Raw genomic sequence first — 27,417 nt, 5'->3', positions numbered from 1 at the left:
TCGAGTTGATCCGAAGGGGCGGAACCGTGGTAAGACAAGGCAAGCGATTCGTCATAACTCTACATGACGTCACCGTCTGTACATTTTCTAAGGGAACATTTCCGGCTATTTGACCACAACCAGACGGGTGGTGTGTTGTTGATTTTTCAAGGAGTGGAGGGGCGTATAGATATCGTTAGATGTTTGTTTGTTTATTTGTTTATTCGTTTTGAGAAATGCAGTTCTTAGTATGGTTTCGGTACACCTTTTTGCGTCAATTTCCGTCTTTCTTTATATAACGAAGTGGTATATAGTACACCTCTCACTGCAGGGTCCATCGACATTTTCCATCGACTTACTCAGTAAATCGACAGGGTAGGGAAATCTAAGATGTTAAAGTCGTCAGGGGGTATGGTTCAAAATGAGTCAATCAATTATTACGAAGAAAGCCTAAAAATATCCGAATAAAAATACACAGTGAACAAACAACAATGGACCAAACTATACGGAGTGAGTAATATCGCCCAAAGGACGACCCAACATTTATGCAACCAAGAAAATCCCAAGATCGTTCCCAAACTTCTACGACTGCTTGACAAATAAGGCCTTATTATAACTGACGATCATGAAAATACAACATTTGTGAAGTGACGTAGTTGCAAGCCAAGTGCAAAGCAGGTATTACACTGCTCCAAGTGCTTCACGCGATGCCCATGTAACAGTTAAATGGACGTAGCTCTTAGACCTTTCGATGGTAAACCGTAGCTTCGTCTTTAACAAGGCCAAGAATAATGTTTTAAAAATAGGCTGATATTTTCATTGAACTTCAGTGATTCAGCAACAGATCCCTTCTATCCTTGCACCTCGATGAAAGAGTGCAAGTTTAAGGTTTTACGATCTGTTAGTCTCTCGCTCGAGAGGTTGAGGCAAGGTTGCCAATTTGTCAGATTTGGCATCAATGCCATCAGATTTCCTTCACGGAGTTTTGATGTCCTTGGGACGCGCAAGAATAAAAGCACAGCAGATACATTTCTTTAGTCCCTTGTTACAAATCAAAATTTTGCAAATAAAACAAACCAAGAAGGAGTACAAACAAAGAATAGCCAATGAGGAGATTTTTTTGACACTAGCGGGCGTAGTTTGATTAGTTTTCTCGTAGAAATGGCGCGAAGCGGTCTTTGTGTTCTTGCAACTGTCCAGCACTCTGTAACCACGTCAATTCGCGCGTGATCTATTTGAGATGTGTCTATACGTGTGAAAAGCCCTGTCCATGGATGGTATGGCTGCAGCCGCTCAGAGATGAACGTGTGAATGCGTCATGGACTTGAGAGGCTTAGATGATAGACGCTAAATCGCTACCATAGACGTAATCCCATTGTACAAGCTCCTCATCACGATTTTACACTTGGACTTGTATACCACTGACCCATGGATTAGTTAGGCTTTTAATTAATGGTGCTAAACATCGTTGCGTCTGCATGTAATACAAATTGGACATGTCCCAAATACAGTGTTTGTAAATCATTCACGCGGAAGGATGAGTTTGATCAATCCACGAAGAAAGTTCTTTAATTTGATAAATTAGTCATCGGGTACGCATGGAGTAGGGTGGAGGAAAAATGAAATTTATAGATTTCAGTGAAAGAGAAAAAATTAATAATTGATTTCTGAGTCTGACATGATGCAGGTTACTGTTCAGCAGAGGTGAGCTCCATCGGCCAAATCATATCCAACTCATCTCACTCAAAAGCTGTCTAGAAAACACAATATAGACCCTTTGGCTTGGGCTTTAAGCTCCGTACGACTTGGAGCCCCGAACCGAGAGAACACGTTTTCAGAATAACTGACGAAGCCTAAGCTGTAGCCAATGCCCAAAGCCCTAGTTTCCTAAAGGGCCGTATATATGGCAGCCTCATGGGGAGTTAAAGACCAGACCATAGTCTGTACACCCAGACTGCTCTCCTCCTTGCCTCTCTAGTGAGGTTAACGAACCATTGCCTGTACTTTGGCGACCTGGCTTGGCTGTCGATACTTGTGCCTCACTGGTGACCCTGGAATCGGGCCGGGCACTGATGGAAATCCGTGTTCGTCGACAATGTGCCGTGCCGCCAAGGCGAACCACGCTGGAGTCCGCTCGATGAGAACTGATTCGCTCCTTCTTCGGCATACGACGACTATTCCATGAACATCTATAAATAGAGTTGTGCATTCACATCAGTGGAACTGGGTTCAGATCCCATCACGATGGAGTCCTAGGAATCCCATCTCGACCACGACCAGAGCCGAATCTTGCGGTCCAAGATCCCCAACGTGTAGCCCCTCTCCATTCCTGATCTTAATCATGTTCTAAAAAAAAAACTGGATAAAATAACGTCAAAAAAGAGCCAGAATGATTTTCCTTTCTATAGTCTCAATCGTAACGTTCAATAACAGGGTGGCTACAGGGTTGCTACAGTTTTCGTTTGCTTAACAAAGACAAGTTGACCACAATCATAACCGGTCCCAATATTTACAGCTAAAACAATTTACAATTTTAAGATACTGATGCTCGGTTTACTTTAATCTCCAGTTTTATATCATTACACGGTTTCTTGACATGGACAGTTAAATTCAGCCAATGCCTTGTTTGAATCCGACCATATTTCTGGTCTCTCTTTAATTTTGTTATCTTTTACGAAATACCACGTCTCATGATTCACAAAAATAACTGCACAACCAAAGAAGAGCTTTTAAATGGTTTCAATCCCATTGCTTGTGCCTGACTTCACTACATTCGCCAGCCGTCGGTTGCCAAACATAGAAGGACGAATGGGGGTACAAAACAAAACGAACTGATCACTCGATGAGGCAACGGTGCGTAAAGTGAACATCGGTTGGTTACCCGTGAAGGTCGGCACTAGTGCACGCTGGCGAGTGCAAAGCCCCCGCGATACCGACACCTTCCTACATGGAGATTGCTCAGGGTGTGTGCTTGGTGTTTGTCTATCAGGGGCAACAAGAAACATAGAACACAAGAGATACAAAAAGTGCATGAAAGTTGAAGGTATACCACCTTTTCCAACCATACACCCACCCCAGCCTATACTTCCTAACTTATGGGCAAAACAGTCTCACTTTTTCATCCAATGTGAAATACTTCACATTTAAGACGAAACCATAACAACAGTTATCAACATTGCAAGTACTAATTTCTAATTTCTGAAACATAACTTGAAAAGAGGCATTTTTTTAGAAACGATAAAACGGTAATTGAAAACCAGCTTAAATCTAAAGGTAAACCACATCGTGTGCCACGCAATGTTGGCCTCTGGGAAGGTTGTTGGACACCTCATCTATATCGTCTGAGCATGAACCCTTGCAGTATTTCAGTGCTGCTCAATACACACCTGTCACAATCAATCCGATTGGATGAAAGTTACTTAATGGGCGGTGCTTCTTCAGTAGCCGATGACTTGTATGTCACTTATAGACAGTGGTAGTATAGTACGTTGGTGGGCGAAGCATAATCAGACACATGGACAAGATTACTTGCATGGATGATTACGATTGGACAGAAGTTTCAATAGTAGGTGGAGCCAACTTGTAATCAGCTGAAGCACCTACGTTGAGATGGTACGTTATACAGTGGGTGGTGCTCTTTGACAATTTAAAAGCAAACAGGCATAACAACCTGCAGTGATCAAACTAATAGAATCCCGGATTATTTCTACCCATTTTATGACAATCTATTTCAAACTAATGCGACATAACTTGATGTATTATCATTGTGATTGATGAATTTTTGTAATGAAGTTAGTACCAGGGGGTTAGAAGTAGTTCTTTAAAAAAAAAACTACATTGGAAAATTTGTTTATTGAACATCCTATACCAGAACTGCTGTCTAATTGAGTTGAACGAATTGTCAACGATCAGACGCAACATAAATCCATTTAGCGGAATTAGTATGCACTATTTACATTTGCATGTTTTGAGTTAATCAGTACAATCACTCCAATTCCCACATGGCCTTTCAGCTATGATTGTATCCGGTATTCTAGTTTGTATACAACTATTGTTTCATACACTATTCATACAACTATTGTTTCATACAATAATCATCTATGGAGAAAGCAGGACATGCTGGCAGATGTTCTCGCAACACAACGAAGAAATTATGTTCCATTGTGCTGCGGCTTAATAATTATAATTTCTGTACAAAACAAAGCATGGGTTGTGTTTGTACTGTTTGAAAGGGTGTTGCCAAAAATTTTCACGCGGTTTGCCTTCTAATCACAGTGAGCAAATCAATGAACTATACTCGGGTCGTAATCAAAACTTGGGCTTAATTCAAATTTTATAGAGATGCTTATAGCAATATCGTATAGCTATGCACAACACAACGATTTAATTAGTCTTACCAGCCAAAATACCATGTACACTATGTGACTGGTATCCTGCCTTCTCACTTAAATTTTGCATTGGTGTATTTGACACTGGTGTGGCCATTTAGAAAGTGTAAGAAATAAAACAATAAATATAAACGCTCGCACGCTCGCAGAGATATCATGCAGTTTGCAAGACTGTATAAAACAAGCATTTCTATCATCTCGAAGTTTCGACCCAAAATAGGCCTACTCCAAATGTTTTCAAGAAAATAACTTCAACATTGAGTGTCCATCGACTTTTAAACTCCACCTGTACATATCTATAAAACATACCATCTCGAAGTTTCGACCCAAATATTCTGAATGTCTTCAAGAAAATAACTTCAACACTGAGTGTCCATCGACTCTTAAACTCCACCTGTACATATCTATAAAACATACCATCTCGAAGTTTCGACCCAAATACTCTGAATGTCTTCAAGAAAATAACTCCAACAATGAGTGTCCATGGACTCTCTATTATAATATACTCCACCTGTACATAACTAAACGTACCATACAACCCCAAAAGAATATTTCGAACCTTCTTGCATTTATGGACAGAGTTTTATATTCATCGAGAAGGAAATCGTCTCTGTTTACGAACCCCGGTGGTAATTGCTGTGTGCAGTAATTGGTCGTTGGGTTATTGCAGCAATCGGCACGTGCCAGTCGCCGGCTCAAACATTTATAACAATTCAAGATGGATGGTCTGTATAAGTTACTCGTTAATTGATCATGGACAATTGGGCTAAATCATGGACACAATAGGCATGACGTGGTTTCAAAGAGAGCCGCTCCTTAATTAATCAATGCAGTAAAAATGGACTCAAAAGAGAGACCAGAACGAAGGCGAATCTATAAAGTTGTATTCTGTGCACGAAATGGTGGGGTGTAATTACGATTCAAATGTCGCAGACTGTGACGAATGAATGGCTCCAATAAATGATATAAAATAATTGCAATGTCTGTTATTCATTTCATTTCGTTTATCTTTATCTCTTGCTGTCTACAGTTACAGAGGAGCCGCCCAAAGCTCTAAAAGTACCCATAATACTGTACTGTAACTAGGATTGTTGAAGCCTTTTAACAAAGGACATGTAAAGAAAACATACGTGCTCTGTTTGTTAGGAAATACTGGATTAGAGAATAACTGACGGAGTACGGACTGAAAACTCAAACTCAGGGACACAGTCTATAAGTTCGGGAATCGAACCTACTCCCAAAATGATTGACATGAGAGCTGCCAACATTTACATCTTGCAATCAGTGACATGTAAGTCTAGAAAAACACATTCAGAATGAAACGTGAGGGGAATGGTCTGGTTCCAGCCCGGGATAATCCTATTTACGCGAAGTCCAAACCCAGATAGCAACAGTAACACTAGGATTCAGATCAAGAGGGGACTCAAACCCGTATACAATACGAGTGGGTGCAGTTTTATTTCTTATCTCTTATACACTGCAGGAATGTTAATAAGGTTCATACACGAATTATGCCAACCAAATGTTTTTGTACGTACTTATTTTGAAACAGAAAAATAAACATTTTGGATTCGTAAATTTTTACACACATGGACAAATAAAGGGACCTGGAAAAATAAAGAGAAACAAACAAATATCGACAATGTGCTTACTGTTAACTTGAGTGTTCATGTGAGGAGAACATCACACTAAATTATAATACACAAGGTATGGTCTATAAATAAACCGTCCTGTACATTTCTAGACTTGTTAATATAGGGAATAAGGATAATGTATAAATCCAAGAAGCTCCCACCTCATAACAAGGCCAATGAACATAGAGATATCCCCGTCTACAAGTCATTTTTAATACATATCTACTTCCCGACCCTCGGGGAACTTTATCACGTTCACTTCCGAGCACCTCTGCCGTCAAAAGCGTCTGAACCCCCGGTATCCCGCGGCTAATATCCAGTAAGACGGTTGTAACTATTCGATGACGAGCACGAAGAGTGTATATAGACAACTATAGTCAGGCCTTACACACACTTAAAGAACGTGTATTTTGAAGTGTTCAAATAATTCCCAATTCATCTTTTATTCGAAGATCACAATCAAAAGAAGTGACAGTTTCATTACAACACTACTCATGCTTTTCGGCCACAAATACTGTATAATTTCGAAGTTGTTCTAAAAAATATTTGAAGATTTTGAATATTACGTAAAGCATAAAATAGACCTCCATTATTTTATCTGAGATAAAAACAAAATGGAAACTTTGAAACACCTCCAGTGTGTGTTTGTTACATAAACCAACAACATATAAATAAATATTTAAAATACCCAGGATGTGTCTTTCTTTTTCGAGGGAAGGTATTCACAAAATGTCTCATGAAGCATTATACATACACTCATGTCTTGTTTTTATTTGTAGAAAAATGTATCATGTAACAAACACGTGGATGTAATGACAAAGGCTTCCATACCATTTGTGGACAAACAGGAAGTAATGACGAAATACACCGGGACACATGTGTTTCACTTTATTTCCTTGAAATTGAGAGCACTGTATCAGTGTTTTTTTAAAAGTTGTCCATGCAGGAATCAATACAATGAAAAATCTAAGCGAGCCTAAAGAACTTTTCAGATTTCCATGTACGTTTTTTAGAAGTGGTCTCAATGTTTTGAAGATCTTATTGCATTGCTCGAAACGTCGAGGGTCCAGTACCTGCAATTGATACAATTGTATAATTAAAGACCTCACTCATTCAAGAGACATGTTAAGGGTTGATACGTACTGATAGCAAGGGTCGACTTTACACCATGACGTAAAAACATGCTTTTTACGTCACGGAAAACATGATTCTTACGTCACGGAATATCTCAAGAGGCGTAAATGTCACAAGTCTACACATTCTTCATGTAGCATGTTTACCCCCTGATATTACTCTCTTCGGTGTCAGGTTTAATCAACTTGACGTTGTTTTCAGTGAATATGCAACATTGACGTCTTCGCTTTAAAAAACACATCACAACCCTTTGAAGCGTTCCGCTATCATGACATGACATAAACATGGTTATTGAACGTACCTATACATAGATTTGATATTAAATATACAGATTTTGTTTTCCCACCATCAACAGAGCAAACGCATAATCTTTAAAAAAAATCAAATGAAGAAAAAAGCTCGAACAAAAACTGAACACTATCAAGACCGATATTTTATAACCACAGGCGGCTGTTTATCTCCCTTTCCAGATATTGTAATATTTCGTCGCGTTTTTCTCATAGTGGCGAATCAGCAATTTTGAGCAAATTGGGGTTTTTGCAGTTTTGGAGTTAGTTTGTGCTCTGAATTCATTTCTGAAGGTTTTGAACCGAAATAATGTCTCCTGTTGAAGATATAAAGACACAAAGTTGGCGAATATTTTGCAGGCTAATCAATGTTTCTTGACATACTGACGAATAAGTGATTCGCCACTCCGTAAACACATAAATATACCGTTTTGTTTTTTACATAGTGACGAATAGGCAAATGCGCTGGTAACCACTCCATTTATGAGTGACGTATCAATGGTATGCCAGGTACCATCGGTTTCTCTGATATGAGGTAATCGGTCATTCGAAGCTAAAACGTAATTTTAGATACAAGGAACATTATTTTTAGGTAAGCATAGCTCTGAAAGACAGATTATTATAAACTGACGTAATAAATTAGTTTGTATTATTCAGTCCGTTCAATCTTCAAGCTAATCTTAGTAATTCAGGAACCTATCGTGCCGAGAAAAGGGAATTGTTGGCATTGTATACTCGTTTAATGGTCAAGTCCAAAGTTTTTGCTCATGATGAGTACTTTTTGTAATCAGGATTTGTTTTACTTGGAGAATGAAATTATGCTTATACTGTAATTACAATTAGTGCCAACATCGAGTGAAGACTCGAGTCTGGATGGAAGAAATTCGACAGTAATATCAATGGTTTTACTAATAAATGTTTGGAGCATATACCAGAGTTATTGGTGTCATAAACAGAGTTTAAGTATTAAATGAAATCCTTCAAAAGTAGTGCACACAAAATCATATGCCGATTAGTACAAGGAATAACTTGGAACAATTACATACCTCCCAATTAAAGTGATATCTGGAGGTTAACCAGGCCAAAATGGAATGAAAAATCTCATGTGTTCTCCCTTTTAAAAGATGGAATTATTATTATTATTTTTTTTTAACCCGGTCTGAATCAACGATCCACACAGTGTCAACAACATCCCATCTGACCCCATCCACCCCATTCTGTCCTCTCCACCCCAAAAAAGAAGGAATTATGGACCAGTGAATCACTCGAGATTTTAAAGTTAAATATCATGTTTAACACAAATGAAGAATAAGAACACGTTAAGTTACGTGCATTAATGGTGAAATTACTGACGAATAAGCCCAAGCGCGTAGTTTTTTTTTTACATACCGACAAATCGGGCACAAAAAGTGACGAATACGCGCGTAAACGAGAACAATGTTTTTTACATACTGACGAATAGGTTTAAAAGGCTCTAAATGTTTATTTTAGATCGTTTCATTGTAAATAAAATAAACAAATAACTTCTATACATTCTAAGAAACATACCTTCCATTTTGCAAGTGATAATGTAAAGTAGAAAGATATGAAAGCAACGGATGAATATACGTCAAAACTTTAAAGTGGATTTACTCGGAATGCACTTTTTCCCGATTCGTCACTATGAGAAAAATGCGACGATTTGTACTGGCCTTTCTTTGAATTTAACGTAGTACTTTCTTAACCTTCATCTTTTTAATACATGTATAGATTAACGATTTTTAAGTTTTGGTGATGTGTTTTGAAAGTTTCAATGTAGTTTTTGTAACGAATCCAACCTTATGTGGTTGCCAATAAAATTAACCTTACCTTGCCTTACCTTACACCCCTGTTTCCCCTGGTCATTGCCTTGAAGCCCGTTAAAGGCAGTGGACACTATTGGTAATTACTCAAAATAATTATTGGCATAAAACATTACTTGGTGACGAGTAATGGGGAGAGGTTGATGGTATAAAACGTTGTGAGAAACGGCTCCCTCTGAAGTGCCATAGTTTAAGAGAAAGACGTAATTTTCCACGAATTTGATTTCGAGACCTCAGATTTAGAACTTGAGGTCTCGAAATCAACCATCTAAACGCACACAACTTCGTGTGACAAGGGTGTTTTTTCTTTCATTATTATTTCGCAAGTTCGATGACCGATTGAGCTCAAATTTTCACAGGTTTGTTATTTTATGCTCATGTTGAAATACACCAACTGTGTAGTCTTTGACAATTACCAATAGTGTCCAGTGCCTTTAAGAAGTTTCCAATAGACTTGGAAGTGCCCTTTGCAAACTGAAAATGACATTACACACTCAAAGTTGAAACTCCAGGCCTGTAATTAGTTGATGTGTATTGTAAGTCAGTACAATAACAGTCATGATATTAAATTCAGATAACTTGCTCTAAATTTTATAGAAAAACAAAACAAAACAATATAACAATGTTACTTTATTCTGGTTAAAGACAGTGGACACTATTGGTAATTGTCAAAGACTAGTCTTCACAGTTGGTGTATCTCAACATATGCATAAAATAACAAACCTGTGAGCTCAATCGGTCGTCGAAGTGGCGAGATAATAATGAAAGAAAAAATATCCTTGTCACACGAAGTTGTGTGCTTTCTGATGCTTGATTTCGAGACCTCGAATTCTAAACTTGAGGTCTCGAAATCAAATTCGTGGAAAATTACTTCTTTCTCGAAAACTACGTCACTTCAGAGGGGGCTGTTTCTCACAATGTTTTATTCTATCAACCTCTCTCCATTAATTGTAATCAAGAAAGGTTTTATGAAGATAATTATTTTGAGTAATTACCAATAGTGTCCACTGCCTTTAAAGACACTGGACACTATTGGTAATTTTCAAAGACCAGTCCTCCCACTTAGTGAATCTCAACATATGCTTGTTGTTGTTGTTGTTGTTGTTGTTTTTTCGGGGGGGGGGGCGGGGAGGTAAGTCCCTTCGGGGGGAAACATTTATATTTTTGAGAATACATCCTTCAAAATCTGTTTATATTTTTAGGTTTATACTTTTCTCAATAAGTCTCGATGATATTGATATGGGGAAAAACACGAGCGTAGATTTTAGGAAGTTCGTCTCGCCCACACATAGTGGGGGGGGGGCGGGGGGGGGGAAGGGGGAGGTGGTGGTTAGTAAACAGTATTTTGAGGTTTACTTTTTCGCCCACGGATAACGGAACGTAATATGAAACCAACCCACGCGATTTCTTATAATAACAAAGGACATGTGTACATGGATGGAATGATACATGCATTATACATAACGTGAACGCTGTTAATAAACGAAACATGATTTCATCAAAGGAATCCATCAACAATAGAAAATTCAGGAAAATATCCACGAATATAGAGCCAATCTATTTAAAACCACAACAAAAAACACCACCACCACCACCACCACCAACAACAACAGCAAGACAAAGGTTTAAGAGAGGATTTTAAAAGATTCATAAGAAAGCACACTAAAACCCATTATAAGACAGGGACAAAGTAACATTTGTACAGTGAATTAAGACATATAGCGAGTAAAATTCCAATGAACTATGGGCGAAACTTTAAAAACAAAATTATTACAAATTATTCACTTGAAAAAATGCAAGGTAGAGTTTAAATATTAGGAACAAATTATTATTTATCCTGCATTTTTACCTTCTTTGTAACACGACGCTCTTTGTTTGGAAAACGCCACGCGGGCTAGCACAGCGCGAATCCGTGAACATTGCCCCCGAAACTCGGTCATCTAACCCCCACGGCTCTTTTCATCGACACGCTAATGTGGCCATTCGCCGTTGAAGTGGCCTACATGCAGAGTTCTGGGAGCATGTAGCATAAATTACTGTCTTCTGTAATACCAGGTGTATTCATTTGACGTTAATATCCAAGTCCCCTATGGGTTTAGCCATTTCTACCCTGGGTTTGACACACGAAAGGCAATTTCTTCATATCATTTAAAACGTGTAGAATTCCTATTTGGATATGAAATGCAGTGCGAAAGAATGTTTTATATTATTCTCCATTTTACAGGAATTGTAAAAAAAATTGATAGGCCTATCTGGTACACATTTCAACATGCGGTTAAGCCCTAACTGGTTTAATTTGTATGCAGATAATAATATTGCAAAGGTTAATTTGTCATTAAAAACCCAGGAAATTAATGAGAATTTTGTAAATTTGACTTCAACGAGCCATATGTCTACAATTAATTTATTAATAAATGCGTGGTATCAGTGTTTCCCCCAGCACATCAATTAACATCATAACGCCTATATATTGCTTATTATTTCCTTGCTTCCTCAAAAAATGACAAAATTGATAATTGGATAAAATTTCTACAGGCTGTTTATGGAGAGCCATTAGCTTTTTTGAGGTATGGTGGACACTATATGATTTGGTTTGGGTATAAACAGACAAGTTTACCCCAACCTAATAAGTGTCATAGTATTGTGTCCACCAAATCTCAAAATGGCTTGTAGATTTTGAATAAAGTGACTGTACTCAGCAAGGAACCAATGATGTATTGTGTGAATGTAGTAATGTTCAAAACCAATAGAATCTTCCCCACTGGGTGAGGGTCATAAATACAAACCTGTACGAGATCGTACAATCCCAGGTAATAAAAGTGCATATTATTGAATAAGAAATATAAAATGATATCATATAATAAACCGCAACCTTGACAGACTTTTTTTATAAACATTGGATTCTTAGAAAGTTTACTTAGAAGTCATTGTACCGATACTAATATGGCGATGTGGGAAAGCTATTATATTCAATTCGGGTGAAACTTTCTGCAATATGATACCGACCACACGCCATGCTTATTTTATTGAGCAGATGTGAGGGACTTCCAGAGACGCTAGAAGTATTTCACAACTTGATGTTTTTCGTATAGGAGTTGAAACTTTACATGGGTGGGAGTTGAGGTTTGTAGAAACGCCATGTAACTTATAATAATCTCTATGAGTTGTGTTGGTAGATTATAGAACATAGTTGTAGGCCGCGATTTCATATAAAGCACTAAGATTCAGTATTACAAGGGTAATTTGTATTGTGACGTCACACTTTGTATAACGATTAAGACATTATTTGCACTTGAGATTCATCTTAGCTCATTGTGCAATCGAGCCCAAGGGGGTAAACAAACTAAAGACCACAATACAAAACTAGATTCTAATAAAAGGACCCCTATCGTAAAAAAGAAAAGAAAAGTTATACAAACATAACTTGGAAAGTGATAATTAAAGAACAACCATGAACTTAAATTAACTATTGAAGACATTTAGGAGTCCCAAGGACAAATAACTAAACAAAATTGTTTAAATTATAAAACGTGCTAAGGTGGGAAGACTACAATACAGGGCAAATTTACACACGTAATTGCATTTCTCAAGCAAGACAAAATAAACTTGCTCCATTTTTAGCCTTTTTTCCAAAACCAGGCGTCACATCCGGGTTCATCTATAATTTCATAGAATTTGCATAACCGAGAGTTTAAATATAGCACAATGAATGGCACTATGTTTTCGAGGAAGAGACGGGGCTTGCTTGCCTACGTATGCCACCGGGGCTGACGCAGTCATCTGACCCATAGCCTACCCAACCATAACCTGCTGCCAAGTTCATCGCCAGGTTAATGCTATATGGCAGTCAACCGCGGTCATATTATCATTTTTAGTTATGTAGTGACCTACATTTTGTAAGCCACAAGGAAGACCATGATTAGTGGGTTCCTGAGTTATCTTTTAATGAAATAATTATGAGGCTTGGATGGGATGGTTAAGAGCAAAACCTTTTTCTGTCTATGTCTGTTTCACCACAGTGATTGACTTCAAACAAACTGATGTTACAATGAAAAACATTGCATTACCATGACATTTAACTATAATGATAATGTTACATAAAAAAGCAATAAGAGGCTGTTTGCAATAATGTGCTATATAAATGTCTATTATTGTTATTATTATGTTGCAAAATCAACAACATCTGGGCACAAATTTGTGTGAATAAACACATGGTGTTTACAACATGAACTTCACACAATAAAATAGACAGATGTGGTACTATTAGGTTTAAACTTGCAAACCAAGCAACGACTAAATAAAATGAACAAGCAGCAAACAAAGACAGCGCAATAGCACATCACACATTGCAACAAACTACGATTTTGCTTTGAAAAACGTTATAAACGGCTTACCCTACTGCATTTAGATCATTGAATGTTATTTGGTGTTGCCATGTTGACCCCTAAATAGTTTTGTGACAATAGTTTTAATTCACAGCCAATGCTGATGCAACATGTTCAAACTGATTTTAAGAATATAACTTTTGGATGGCTATAGATGTTCAAAACTGAATAGTTTGATTAGTACTAAACTAAAATACTAAAAACGAGTTTATTGAGCCATTGTAATTAAATACAGTCCTCATAAAAGACGGACAAACAAACAAACAAACAAACAAACAAGCAAGCAAGCAAGCAAACAAACAAACAAACAAACAAGCAAGCATGCAAGCAAGCAAGCAAGCAAGCAAGCAAGCAAGCAAGCAAACAAACAAACAAACAAACAAACAAACAAACAAACAAACAAACAAACAAACAACAAACAGAAAACTGATGAACAAACAATTAACAAAGCAACAATTAACAACCAAAATGTTTCTGACTTGCTGATAATGACAGGTAACTTCAACAATACCTTTTAGCTACTTAATTGTGAAAGACTAACTTTAACTACTTGATTAAGATGCTCTGAGCTGTCAACCTGTCCCTTGTCTAACGTTTTTAATTTCTTCTTTCACAAAAAAAGGGAATAGTACAAAATGCTTCACCTTTCCCCCTACACACAGACTCTTCAAACATGTACAAGTGTCTTTGCCCTTTTCAATATGCATTTGCAACTGTAAATACTGTTGTCCCATACAATGTATTTCAAATATTTCTAAGAGGTGATACTGTTTTGTTCTACGGAAGACTCCAATCGTTTGTGAATAGTTCACAAGGCCTGTAGACACTATACATCAAAACAATGACTACAGTGTTTCCTTGGGTTATATCTCCACGATCAAGCCTGCATCAATTTATATCCGTGCACTTACACATAAGTTAAGTTCCTTTGACAGTTCAAATAATAAGGCCGTTCACTTGGGGGTAATTTGTCAGAAGAACGAGACAGTTTGCCTCCCGGCAGAGCCAACTGATATTAATTATTAACCCCCCTCCTACTAACCACTCATCCAATATGACCAAAGTACTATGCCAGCATGTGATATAACATCATCTGGTGAATGCATCTCTACTCTATTTCATTTGTGTTGCACAGTTATTATCACCAAATTCAGGAAAACCCAACAAACAGTTGTCCAATGTGTATAATCAGAGTTGGCGACATCTCAGCTGAGTGAGTTAGACTGATTAACAATGTCAGTAGATGTTAGTAGGTTGCACTACAACCTTCAATATCAGATACACATAATGATAGAATTTGAAAAAAACAAAAACATTTTTTGTCAATCTATTCTCAGTTTGGTTTCAATGTGTTTAAAACTACATGTTGATTACACTTCAACTTATGCAAATCATTTTGCTGTGATAACCAATCACAATGACCACTGAAAAACAGTGTCACGCACTCTGCTCCAGCGAAGCTCAATCATTGGTTCAGATAGTTTAAAACATATTTGGGAAATACAGGCATGTTCCAAGGTTTCAAATAACAATATCTCATGTAAAACAATACATTTTATGGTAAACATTATAAGAGAAAATAATTTTGAAATATTGTACAAAACAAAGGTTGGTGCTGTCCTCAATTTTCGTACAGACACCGATGTTCAAGTGACAGTGTAGCAACGCTACTATGGTTTCTCATTATTCTCACCACTTCTACTCTATTTTATTCATGTTGCCTTAATGTGACATTCTTCTCCCTATATGAAATCGACATCTCCCGGGAAAAATCCAATTGAATTTCCTCTTTCTACTCTTATTGTCCTCATTTTATCGCCTCCCCCTCTCTCTTAAATTAATTGCAATTTTACTCCAATCCAGAAGATTGTGTTTATTTCATAAAGGGACGACTATTCTCAGCAATGGTTCAAGATGACAATCGAACCTGGGCTATAATTTAATCATCACAGGAAAAAGAAATTGATCAGGATTTTAAAACATCGCCTTTTATACGTAGGATGGAAGGGGGCCCATTTGATGCTGATCAAGGCCATGTACGCTGTTCTAGTTCTCAAGTGTGGACACAATAATGGAGGAGTGGGTGGGATATTGAATGAGAAGCTTGGTGCATAAAGGATTTGATTAGTGGTCAAAAGTTTGTGAAAAGTTTGGGGGAAGACTTTGAAAGTATATACAAAATGTGAAATAAATTTGGTATGAGTTGTGTATGTCCTATAACAATTTTATGTATTGTCAAGTGCAAGGAATTTTTGTTAGGGTGGGGTGGATGCTCAAAAGAAAAAGAACAAGTAATGGGAATGTTAGCAAAAGCCTTTTAAAGAGATGAGGGGGCGTGCGAGTGTGTATTGTAAAGTCTACCATGGTGTAGGGTTCCTGGGCCCGCTCAATGGCCCCTACATATTTGTGTACTGTAGCTGAGTATGCTTTCTGGTGTGTTCTGATATTTTATTGGTTGTCTTTTGAGCAGCTCCACTTTTGCTTTCTTTCTTACAAAATCAGTTCGTAAAACAAAGCAGAGAGCCCGCAGTCCTCTATGACTTGGGATCTGTGAATTGTTGAAGATAAAGATGCTTTTTTCGATTCATTTTAGGCCTTTGAATATAACTTCTGAGGCAAGGCAGTTTGAACACAATATAGCATTCTCAGATAAATCATACAAAATTAATTAAAATCTCTTGGTAAAAACATGGGGTACACTTCATGCACTTTTTTGCACAATGGTGGTTAAAGTATGTGCTCTCCTCTATTATACACCAAAAAGGCACATGAAATAAAAAAAGATAAAATAAAAAATCATTATTTGTTTGGCAAAATGGCAATATTTTCTCTATTCATATCTGGTGAATCTAAATGTTCAGCTACTTGACAGAAATTGTGCCTTGTCCCTTTTCAAGCCAGACGTTGGCCCGATTGGACTTTAATCCAGCATGTATGTGCCTTTTGTTCCTGTCCTAGATCCCAGAGGTTGAACAACCTCATCCTCCCCAAAAACCTCTTTTCCCTCTAGTGGATGTCCAAGCAGAAGGAATTAAGAGAGATTGTATGTCAACCCCTCTGACAATCCCGGGATGAGACAGCGATCCGTTTAAAGTGCTCTGGAAGCTTTAGCGATATCGGGTGCTACGGTCCATGAAAGAACAAAACACACACACTGCCTCTCCCTCAACCTTGAACGGAGATAAATCCTGCAAAACATCTCCCACACTGCAAAATGTTGAAAGAGTGCACAAGTTGAGCATTTTTCAGTGACATGTCTCTTCTTTCTCCTTCAGAATACAGTCTCCTCAGTCAAGGATGCTTCTTTTATTTGAGATTGAAGAAAGAAAATTGTGGTTTCATGTTTTTTGATATAAAGGTAAACCAGTAGTGGGTGACAAACAGCAGTACAAAACGTATGGTGTGTGTGATTGTGTAAAAAAAAAAACCTAGTGCTTGATATTACACTGCGACAAACTGAGGTATTAAAGTAGACACCATGGATGTTGTCATACTGAAGAGAGAGTCAAAATTAACCACATAAATATGGTGTTAAAATAACACCACTGTAGTTGTTTTGTCAAAAAAATCTTTGTCTTTTTTGTTTGTTTGGGGGGGGGGGGGTATCAATGTGACAACACCTTGCGTCAATTTCAACACCCAGTTTATGCAGTTCAAGTAGAACAGAGTTGAAATCATAAATAATAAGCACATTTTCTTTTGGTGGTTTTATTGATTTTTTTTTTGACAACATTGTTTCCAAAAACAATTATTATATTGATTTATGTTCATTGCTATAACACAGTCTCATTAGATATTATAAATAACAGCATCTCGCATAGATGTTAATTGTAACATACCACAGCTTCATGGCCAAGCTTCATCATAACTGCCTTGTCAACTTTAAACACAATGTATTTTAAACACAATTCAGCCTTTGGCTGCAAAGTTTGAATGTGTTCGATAAACCAATAATAACCCAATTTCCTCAGAGAAATTCAGCTAATGAATGAACACTTATAAGCAAAAATGTAAAACTTGAATCTTGGCATGGCGGGAATGCAATCTGGCACACCACGAAGAGGGCCCAACTTCATAAAACTGTTAAGCAGAAAAAAACCTGCTTGAAACATTTCTTTGCTTAACAAAAATTGAGTCAGGCACCAGCCACAACAATAAAAAACTTAGTGTAATTTTAGCTGGTAACCTGTTTCTGCTAAGCAATACTATTCTGTGCTAAGCAAGTTTTTGAATCTCATCATTTCAGAATGAATATAAACATGTCCTTTAAACAAAATTTGATTAGTTTTCTTTTATTCTCTTTAACTTAGATAAACATTTAATACTTTGTGATTTCGGATGAACATTATTAAAAAAATATTTAGCCAAATAACATCTGACTTTTGCAAATGGACGAAAAAAAAAATAAACTGAATGTTTATAGCTATTGTTTCAAAATTGCACAATGGAGAAAACAATTTATATACAAACCACCACAAGACTAAGAGGAACAGAGAGATTTGATTCGCATTGCATTCCCGCACACCTTACTAGATTGAGCAATAGCTTTCTTTCAATTCAAACAATAAAATAGTTGAAGAATATCCATTACAGCCTACGCAATTCTTTTTCTTCACATACAGTCAAAAAAACGAAAAACAGTCCAATGGATGGTTGCTACGAGGAATGAAAGCTCAAGAACACAAAAACATTATACAGAAATGTTAACTAGAAATAGATTGCTTTGAGACAGGTTTGCCATAGATTTTGTGAAGATTGGACGCCCCAATTGAATTAACCTGAAAATCAAAACGAGTCTGAGACCGTTCTATTTCAAGACTGGGGTGAGCAAACTTTGCAGCTCTTCCTCCTTTCAAACCCACAGACAATTATTACTAATACTTTCCCTCCATTCAAACCACTGCCACAGAGGAGAACTAAAAAGCACTCTATTTTTTGTCAGTACAGCATTGAAATCAACCCTTGTTCTATCCCAGATGGTTGCACACACAACCTAATCAAAGTACTACCTCCCCATCAACCTTGAACCAGATACCCTGCTCGTTTTACAGAATTTATACAATAGCACATTGCCTCTCCCTCAGAAGAGAACAAATAATTTGGGTTTGAGAACCCCAGAATGGATTGATTTCGATTCTTTTGAGCGTGTTGTATTACCCTGCCATAAAAGAGCTGTTCTGATATTGGGATGTATTTTCTTTGGCAGGGATTATGTAGGATAGGAAAAGGTGCAGAGGCTAAGTGCAATATCAGTGTCCCATATGGAGATCTTTCAAGTGAATTTCCCCTCTAAATTTTCCCCTCTAAAATGGAACGTGTTGATCTAGTTTTGACAATTGGTTCAGATTATTATCTGGTCTAGTTTTGCTTAGAGTGCAGTCGGTGAAGATCAAATTGCTTTTGATTTCATCTGAACTGAAAACGAAACATCTGCTGAGAATACATGAGAAAAGCAACCTGCCGATGAACTAAAATGCGTGCACAAACAGAGCTGTAAATCCTTGACAAAAACAGGTATTCTATACGGCTTCCGTACAGATATTGAAGGCGGGAAAAACCACACTAGGGAACACGATGATAATGCTATACCGGTAAAAACAGTCAAAGTTTATAGTTTGATGACTAAAAACAACAGCAACGACCAGAATATTAAGACCACCTGCCGTATCCCTTTAATTAGGATTTCACACCTTTGGCTATAATAATTGCAGTGAGTAAACCTTTGTTTGTCCAAAACTGTTCAACTGTCACCGTGCCCATTGTACAGGCCAGCCATCTGCCAAGTGCCAGAGTGGTGCCCCAAGGTACTGTACTTGGATCTCTTTACAAACACCCTCGTGTGGTCATGACCGTTGACCTTTCTCAGTCAGTCACTGGTGTTTTCTTGTCAGCTTTTATCTCAACACAGTTACATCATCCTGCCAAGAGAAAGGGGAGAGCAACAAACAAAAATACTGCTGTTACTCATTGAAACGGAATAAAAGTTGTTAAGTTGTTATTTTATCAAGCATTAAGAAGACAATAGCACTTTACGGTGCCATAAGTACAGTGTAGAGTTTAGTTACATACACATCCAGGGCTCAATATCCACCAAAAGAGCTTGCAGCTTAAAATTGGTACTGGACAAGATAATTTTTTAAAAGACCAGAATCGAATTGAGAAAAAAAACCCAGTGTACCGGTAGTTGAAAAAGCACTATAGAGAATATTGATCTTGTTTGTCTTGTGGGCATTTCTTTCAAACTGAATAGAATTGACCGATCCATTAAGCTCCGCCCAATTGCGTATTGACCAGTCACAACGCAACAAAGGTCCGACAAATAAGGTCCGACATGCGTGCGCTTATCTTGGCGCGCGCGGCAGAGTTGTGCAGAAAGGCATTGGAGAGGCCCCCATGTTCTTGCTCACACGTGCGTCGTGGCCGGAGCCTACTGGATCAGTCTATTGAAATATATTAATCGACTCAATATCAACATTTGAACATAATTTGTCAAACTTAAGTTGAGTGAGTTAATATCATGCATTCAAGTGAAGATGGAGCTTTGACATCATGGGTCGAAGTAATGGGTGAATAGTGCTGCCATCAGGTATCTTAAGTGATGAGTCAATGCACACTAATATCATGTGAAAACTATCCTGGTATTATTATAACATCAAACAAATTGTTGGATTTCTTGTTATTAAATTTCTCAAATATGAAAGTATTTCAGTTGAAAAAGATTTGTGGTTTGTCACTTTCTTTAAAAAAAACTCCTTGAAGTAATTTAGAAACCTGACCTTACATCTCATGCTATATCTCCCAATATTTTGGGAGTTGGTTAATAAATTCCAATCTTCTAGATTAATTTTGGTTTGACCAAATATGCACTGTATACTCAGTACTGCGTAAAACCAAAAATAATATTCTTTATCTCGATGCAAATTTCCATCTAACCAATCTACTAATTTGTAATATTCAATAATCCTGTTCAGGTTGCAGTACAAAAGTCATACATCCCCCTTTGAGTAAAAGTTGCTAAAAAGAAAGTGACTTTTGTCCTAGTGGTGTTAGTGACCCTCTGGAACAGGATGTTGTTTGATGTTTCATTTTTGTAGAATATCACAACATGATTTCCGTTTATCCTTGACAGTTTATATTGATTCCTGTTTCATAAACAGTTCAATGTTACAGATATTGAAAGGAAGAGGTTAGTGGAGACAAACCATGAAGAATTTGACACAAAAATATGTTCTCAAAGAAGTATTTCGAAGATCAGCTGAAGTCAAGTTTAAAAAATAAGTTCTGAACAAAGATAGAGAAAAAAAAAACGAAGCATGGGAAAGCAGGGGATGGGATTTCCTATGTATCCGGCAAAATTATAGGGTGGAGGGAAACAGCACAAAGAGCAACCGATTTAATCGCTGTTCACAGCCATCTTGCTTTCAGGAAAGAACAACTTGTAAAATGACAAATAAAGTTGGTTTACGCAAATGTAGACTAAGAAACTGCAATAGAGTTTCTGCATGGTAGACAGGTGAAAACACCACGAGTGGTGAGGCACTGTTGTGTAGTGTGGACAGTTACAGTATGTGGTTCGGATGTCCTGGTCAAACGGCACTACAAACAATGAACGGACTAACTTTTAGATGGTTTTGCTCCTAATGCCTTTGTTAAAGACCTGTTCCTTTCATATACCGACCAATATTTGTGAAGATGGATTATACGCTCTTGAGGCCTTTCATCTCTCTCCGAGATGCTGTTTGCTCAACCGGGCGTGGGATGATATTCGGTTGTTAGACAAATTGGCTTTCAAACGGTCTAATTGTGCTTCAAAAAGACCGACTACAAAAAAATGAGCCATTCAAATCTGCAAATATCAATGAGAGTACATGTTTAGAGACGTGTCTTAATTGAGTTTCATTGAAAACAAAAAATTATGACTAGAAACAACAGTTGCCTTTTAATCCCGCACAGGTAAAAAGATTTTTAATCCTGAACTAACTGGTTACAGCTGTCCGACACACAACATGATGTCATATCGCCGCTACAGACAACATATCAATGCTTGTATTTCCTGATCAACCTCAAGCGAAAAAAGTTAAAGGGTACGTTTTGATCAGGGTAATTCCCAGGATGTTTAAAATCCTTGCAGTGACCTCATCATGACCTCAAGGTAGACAATCACATAACGACATAAGATAAATAGCGTTTGAAGATTACCAGAGGAAATTACACCTACAATACAGGAAGCATTAGTATGTGGGTTGAGACAGATAAACAAAATTATTATGACACTGTATTGACCATGGACAGAGTCAACCATTGGGACACATCATTCAATTTTTCAAATAAGAACTTTCTTTAAAGACATGAAATAGCAGTCAAGATCTTGATCATTAAGTCTAGACCTTGAAGATGCTATGAAAGTACTCCACACACTGGTCATGTCCATGAATTCATTCATTGAAGGTCAAATGCCTCTAATTAAATATCAAGTGAAATGTCACCTGATCAAAATTTCCCCTTCTAATCTGCTGAATTTTTCCGCTACGATACAAACTTGCAAGGACGATTTTTCAAATGGCCAGGTTTTGGGTTTCTAGTAGTGTGCATTAACTTTAAAACGTTCAACACATTGGTTCCCAATTCTTTAGAGAGGCATCCGGCCTCAAACACAAAACTGATATGTACAGTGAAATGTACGCTGATCAGGAACAGACAATATACATGACAAGGCATTTTTGTGTTTAAAGTAAAACTTTCATGTGAAAAAAGTCCCTTTGCATAATGATAATTAAAAGTATTACAGAACAACCTCAGGACTTATCTCATGAACCTTTCAATGAATCACTAATTAGTGATTAGTGATCACGTTCCACAGAAGATCGAATGCCAAGAAGCTGGAATAAATGCTGGCTGTTTATCAGATTGGCTTTTGTCAATTGGCAGTTGACTTCTGATTATTTCCTGTTCGTTTACAGCGGTCACGATTTTCTAATTTCATCAAATCAGGCAAATTACCTGAAGTAAGAACTGTGTGCGTAGCCTGTGTCTGTTTCAGTGTATTTTTAATGATTTTATAAGGCATTTAAATGATATCAGATATAAGTCACATGTTGTCTTTGAAAAGCCTGTCAAAACTATGCGTTCCTGCTCCAAAACTGCCCCCTTACTTATACCATGCAAGCCTTGCACTTAATCAAACATTTAGGGACCACTTTGGTCCTATATGTGGAGGAAACAAGCTGGCACACTTCAATGTATTCCAATGTTCCAATACACAAGAGACTCGCACGTTTTATTCTAAGACCCAAACACAGTTAGGTAATTGTGCATTTCTATTTCTACATCTCGGATATGTCAAAGCATCTTCCAAACTTTGTTTAAATTCTACTTTTTCTGAATTTTCTGATTGGCACAATATTAATGTAATGATTGTCTATTTTATTGGCTGATTGATTGATTGATTGATTAATTGAATTGAATTGATTGATTGATTGTACTACTATTTTCATAAAATGTCAACCATTTTCTCATGATTATACAACTTGAAATAACAACTTCATGTCTTAGAGATTACATAACTATTAATGCCTTAAAACCCGAGTAAAACATCTTTAAAACTAGAAGCACCAAACCTCTCTCAAGCCAGCTTCAAACTAAAGTGCACTACAAAAATAGCCACCCTCAAGAAGCTTTTAAATCCAAATGAAATAGTCATACTAATAGCAAAAAAAAAAGCAAAGCCTTGAGAGAAAGGACAGTTTTTAATCCCCTTAATGAATGATGACATTGAATGAGTTGCTAGTATTACCCAAAACCAACCAACCGCTAAATATAATTTACAAAAATTCATTACTGCTGGATGACAAGTGCGACCAGTTCGTCAAAACCTTGAGTAATAAAGTCTCATAAGCGTCAGGACTACTAGAAAATACCATCCAAACATGAAATAGTTACCTGCTCTTTAGGCTAATTAAGGACAATGGATCTTTTTTAATGAGTGTACTCTGCTGTAATGAAAAGATCGTTTTAGTAATCAATTATCTTCTTATCTCTTCGTCCTTTTGTGTCAATGACCAAGAATTTTATCGCTGATTTTCAATGCGTTTTCACCTCAGCAGGGTATTAAAAAAAACGTGAACACTGGTCAAAACAAGTGCATGTAATGACATCAATTATTTAAAGTTGCCAAGCGAGGTCCATATGGCTCCAGGTTCTACCAGTCCAAGGTTTCCACTAGGTCAGAAAGTCAAGGAACAAAACTAGAAGCAGCCTGTACACACATATACACACAGTATATGGCTGACTCAGTATCAAACTTGACTTTGGCACCAATGACGTTCATCATGACCTCAACCTCAACCCTTCAGGATGAAATTTGTTACAAAAACTCATAACAGTTTTCTCTTTTAAGCAATGATTACTCAATGCTGAGGATATAACTTTTGTGCTAATAACACTATTGATGACCAAGGATAACAAATTGCACAAGTAAGTAGAGGTCTAAGTTCAAGTCTCACAAAGTATTACAGGTGCAGGGAGAGTGAGGCTTTGTGGTTTGGTCAACTGTTCAACTTCCGGACAAGTAAACAGCCCAGGGTAACTATGACCCAATCAGCTGCTCTTGAAGCATTTCAACTATGTTTAAACCACAACTACAAAAACATGATCACTTTCTATCCAAACCCCCCTGTACATCAGAAGTTTACAACCAGAATTAAAGGGCAAAATGTATATTCTTTAGTAAAAACCAAACTATTTTGAACAGATGCCAGCACTTAGTCATCAATGGTGTATCTTGAGTCTGCTTTGCATGGGAAGCTCTAGTTTGGACAATTTGTTTAGGAGGGAAGTAAATAATTGAGTCACAAATGTCATCAATCACCTCTTTGAAAACCTAAGCATTGGGAATTGGGTGTGAAGGAATACTCCCATCCTCCCCTCCCCAGTCCACATATCGCTCCTTCCTCAACTCCACAGACCACTCCCTTTTGCTCACTGTATCCTAGTCTAGTCTACAAGTCTACAGACCACTCCCCTTTACTCACTGTATCCTAGTCTAGTCTACAAGTCTACAGACCACTCCCCTTTGATCACTGTATCCTCCTCTCTCAAGTCTACAGACCACTCCCCTTTGATCACTGTATCCTAGTCTAGTCTACAAGTCTACAGACCACTCCCCTTTACTCACTGCATCCTCCTCCCTCAAGTCTACAGACCACTCCCCTTTGCTCACTGTATCCTCCTCCCTCAAGTCTACAGACCACTCCCCTTTACTCACTGTATCCTCCTCCCTCACGTCTACAGACCACTCCCCTTTGCTCACTGTATCCTCCTCCCTCAAGTCTACAGACCACTCCCCTTTACTCACTGTATCCTCCTCCCTCACGTCTACAGACCACTCCCCTTTGCTCACTGTATCCTCCTCCCTCAAGTCTACAGACCACTCCTCTTTACTCACTGTATCCTCCTCCCTCACGTCTACAGACCACTCCCCTTTGCTCACTGTATCCTCCTCCCTCAAGTCTACAGACCACTCCCCTTTACTCACTGTATCCTCCTCCCTCAAGTCTACAGACCACTCCCCTTTGCTCACTGTATCCTCCTCCCACAAGTCTACATACCATTCTCCTTTACTCACTGTATCCTCCTCCCTCAAGTCTACAGACCACTCCCTTTTAATCACTGTATCCTCCTCCCTCAAGTCTACAGACCACTCCCCTTTAATCACTGTACCCTCCTCCCTCAAGTCTACAGACCACTCCCCTTTAATCACTGTATCCTCCTCCCTCAAGTGTACAGACCACTTCCCTTTAATCACTGTACCCTCCTCCCTCAAGTGTACAGACCACTCCCCTTTAATCACTGTACCCTCCTCCCTCACGTCTATACAGACCACTCCCCTTTACTCACTGTACCCTCCTCCCTCAAGTCTACAGACCATTCCCCTTTAATCACTGTACCCTCCTCCCTCAAGTCTATACAGACCACTCCCCTTTAATCACTGTATCCTCCTCCCTCAAGTCTACAGACCATTCCCCTTTACTCACTGTATCCTCCTCCCTCAAGTCTACAGACCACCAGTATACCAGTATAGTCCCATTGCATATGATGACACACTCTCAAAAAGGAGGCAGATCATTGGACAATAGCTGTTCTCTGTGCATAAAAACGTGCGCATGACCTCAGTGTACCTGTAGCGTTTTGTGTTACGCAAGGGGGAGCTAATAATTTCTTACACAATACAGAACACGCCTCTGAACAATGCGCATAACTTGGGGTGTCAACTGTCTATTGTGCATGTTTGTATATGATTTTGACACCCAAAATGACACCCAGGATAATATGTGAGTACGCTGCGTGTATTGCAAGGGGTCTGTTTATGTGTGTTGTACTGCATATAGCCTTTAATAAAGACTCTGCAATGGTTGAAACATCAGGCCAATAACTGAATTGTTCAATTGTTTTGTACAAAGTTTCATACTTATTACCCATAAGATGAGGCTCAAGTAAAATTCAACAAAATCCTCACTATTGCGCTGTGACTGGTTTGCTTGAACTCTTCTTCAACACATCTTTGTCTTGATTGTCACTAATAGAGAGGGAGCGTTTGGGGAGGCAGGTTTACTGTCAGTTTAAAGTACTCTTCCCTGAGGACCTCTTTAAAACATTGACATCTTCTCCATCTCCTACACACACAGTCACTTACTGTCTCATCCAGAGATTTATCAAGGCCGCAAACTGAGAAATGTCATTCAGAAGAAAAGCCATCAAATATTGAAGGAAGAGTTCATCCTCAGGAAAATATTACATCCATTCTCGATCAACTTCCTCAAGGCTCAAGAAAGGATACTTTGGTAAAGAACAGGATTCTGGGCCAATATTAAAGCCACCTGGTGGCAAATTCTTATCAACATTTCAGCGCCATTCTTAAAATGTTCACCAGCAGTACTAACATCTTAACATCTTACTCAACACACATTATCACTATTATGAATAACCATCAAACGTAACACTTATCATCTGTTTTTGGGGGGGATAGAATTTTTTTCCAGAACTATGCCCCAAACAAGGCTATGAAAGCCCCTCATTTGTTAAGATATGGGACCAGTTCTCTCTAAAATGAGTTGGTTGAAAATAAGTAGGAACTTTATTGGTTTGTGTAGATACTTCATGATGTTTCTGAGATAGTGATGCATTTTTCAGCCTCCTCAAATGGAGAGAATCAACACTTGACTTTCCGGAGGTCTGCATTATTTCAAAAACCATACTGCCATAGTTTTCCACAATGACGTAGAATACACATCTCACTTCTATCTCTCCCAGGGAAATCGCACCATCATGTCGGTCACCCCCTCTTTCCCAACAAACACAACCCCCGTTTCATGTAGATTCAGCGATGAAACATGAAACAGTACTAGACAATGCCAACATGAAGGTCATCCTCAAAGTGATACGGGAAAGAAATATGCGCTGAAAGAATTGTTGTTGCGGGGTAAGACAGTTCGCTTAGTAAGATCTCATCTGCGGAGGTCAGTGACCAGGAGCACAGTGTAACGTCAAATTTATCGAGCATTGTATTGTTGGAATCATCTGCGTGGATGAATGAGCTTATAATTTGAGTTGACATCAGATTGCACTTGGACTAGGCTGCAGGTGCTGCTTTACAGCATCAACATTATTTTTGATTTCTATCTGTTTTCACTATTATTTTATGAAACTAGATAATAGAATGTCCGGTGAATGCATCATGTTTATTTTGCATGGATAATAAGGAAAGCAAATTG

The 27,417-nt window shown here is 38.0% G+C and overlaps 1 protein-coding gene across 1 annotated transcript in view; it reads right to left on the bottom strand.

Moving 5' to 3' along the window:
• Positions 1–17,265: 17,265 nt before the first annotated feature.
• The window catches only part of LOC139947166 (proteasomal ATPase-associated factor 1-like), a 52,733-nt gene continuing 42,581 nt past the window's right edge, over positions 17,266–27,417 (bottom strand). Inside the window, exon 12 of the mRNA XM_071945028.1 lies at positions 17,266–19,566. The gene's annotated coding sequence lies outside the window, so the exon portion shown is untranslated. The remainder of the gene's footprint in view (positions 19,567–27,417) is intronic.

The sequence above is a fragment of the Asterias amurensis genome, chromosome 14 (genome assembly GCF_032118995.1).
Source record: "Asterias amurensis chromosome 14, ASM3211899v1".
In the NCBI taxonomy this organism is placed as follows: domain Eukaryota; kingdom Metazoa; phylum Echinodermata; class Asteroidea; order Forcipulatida; family Asteriidae; genus Asterias; species Asterias amurensis.
Note: the sequence above shows the minus strand (reverse complement) of the source record. Positions and strands in the feature narration are given on the sequence as shown.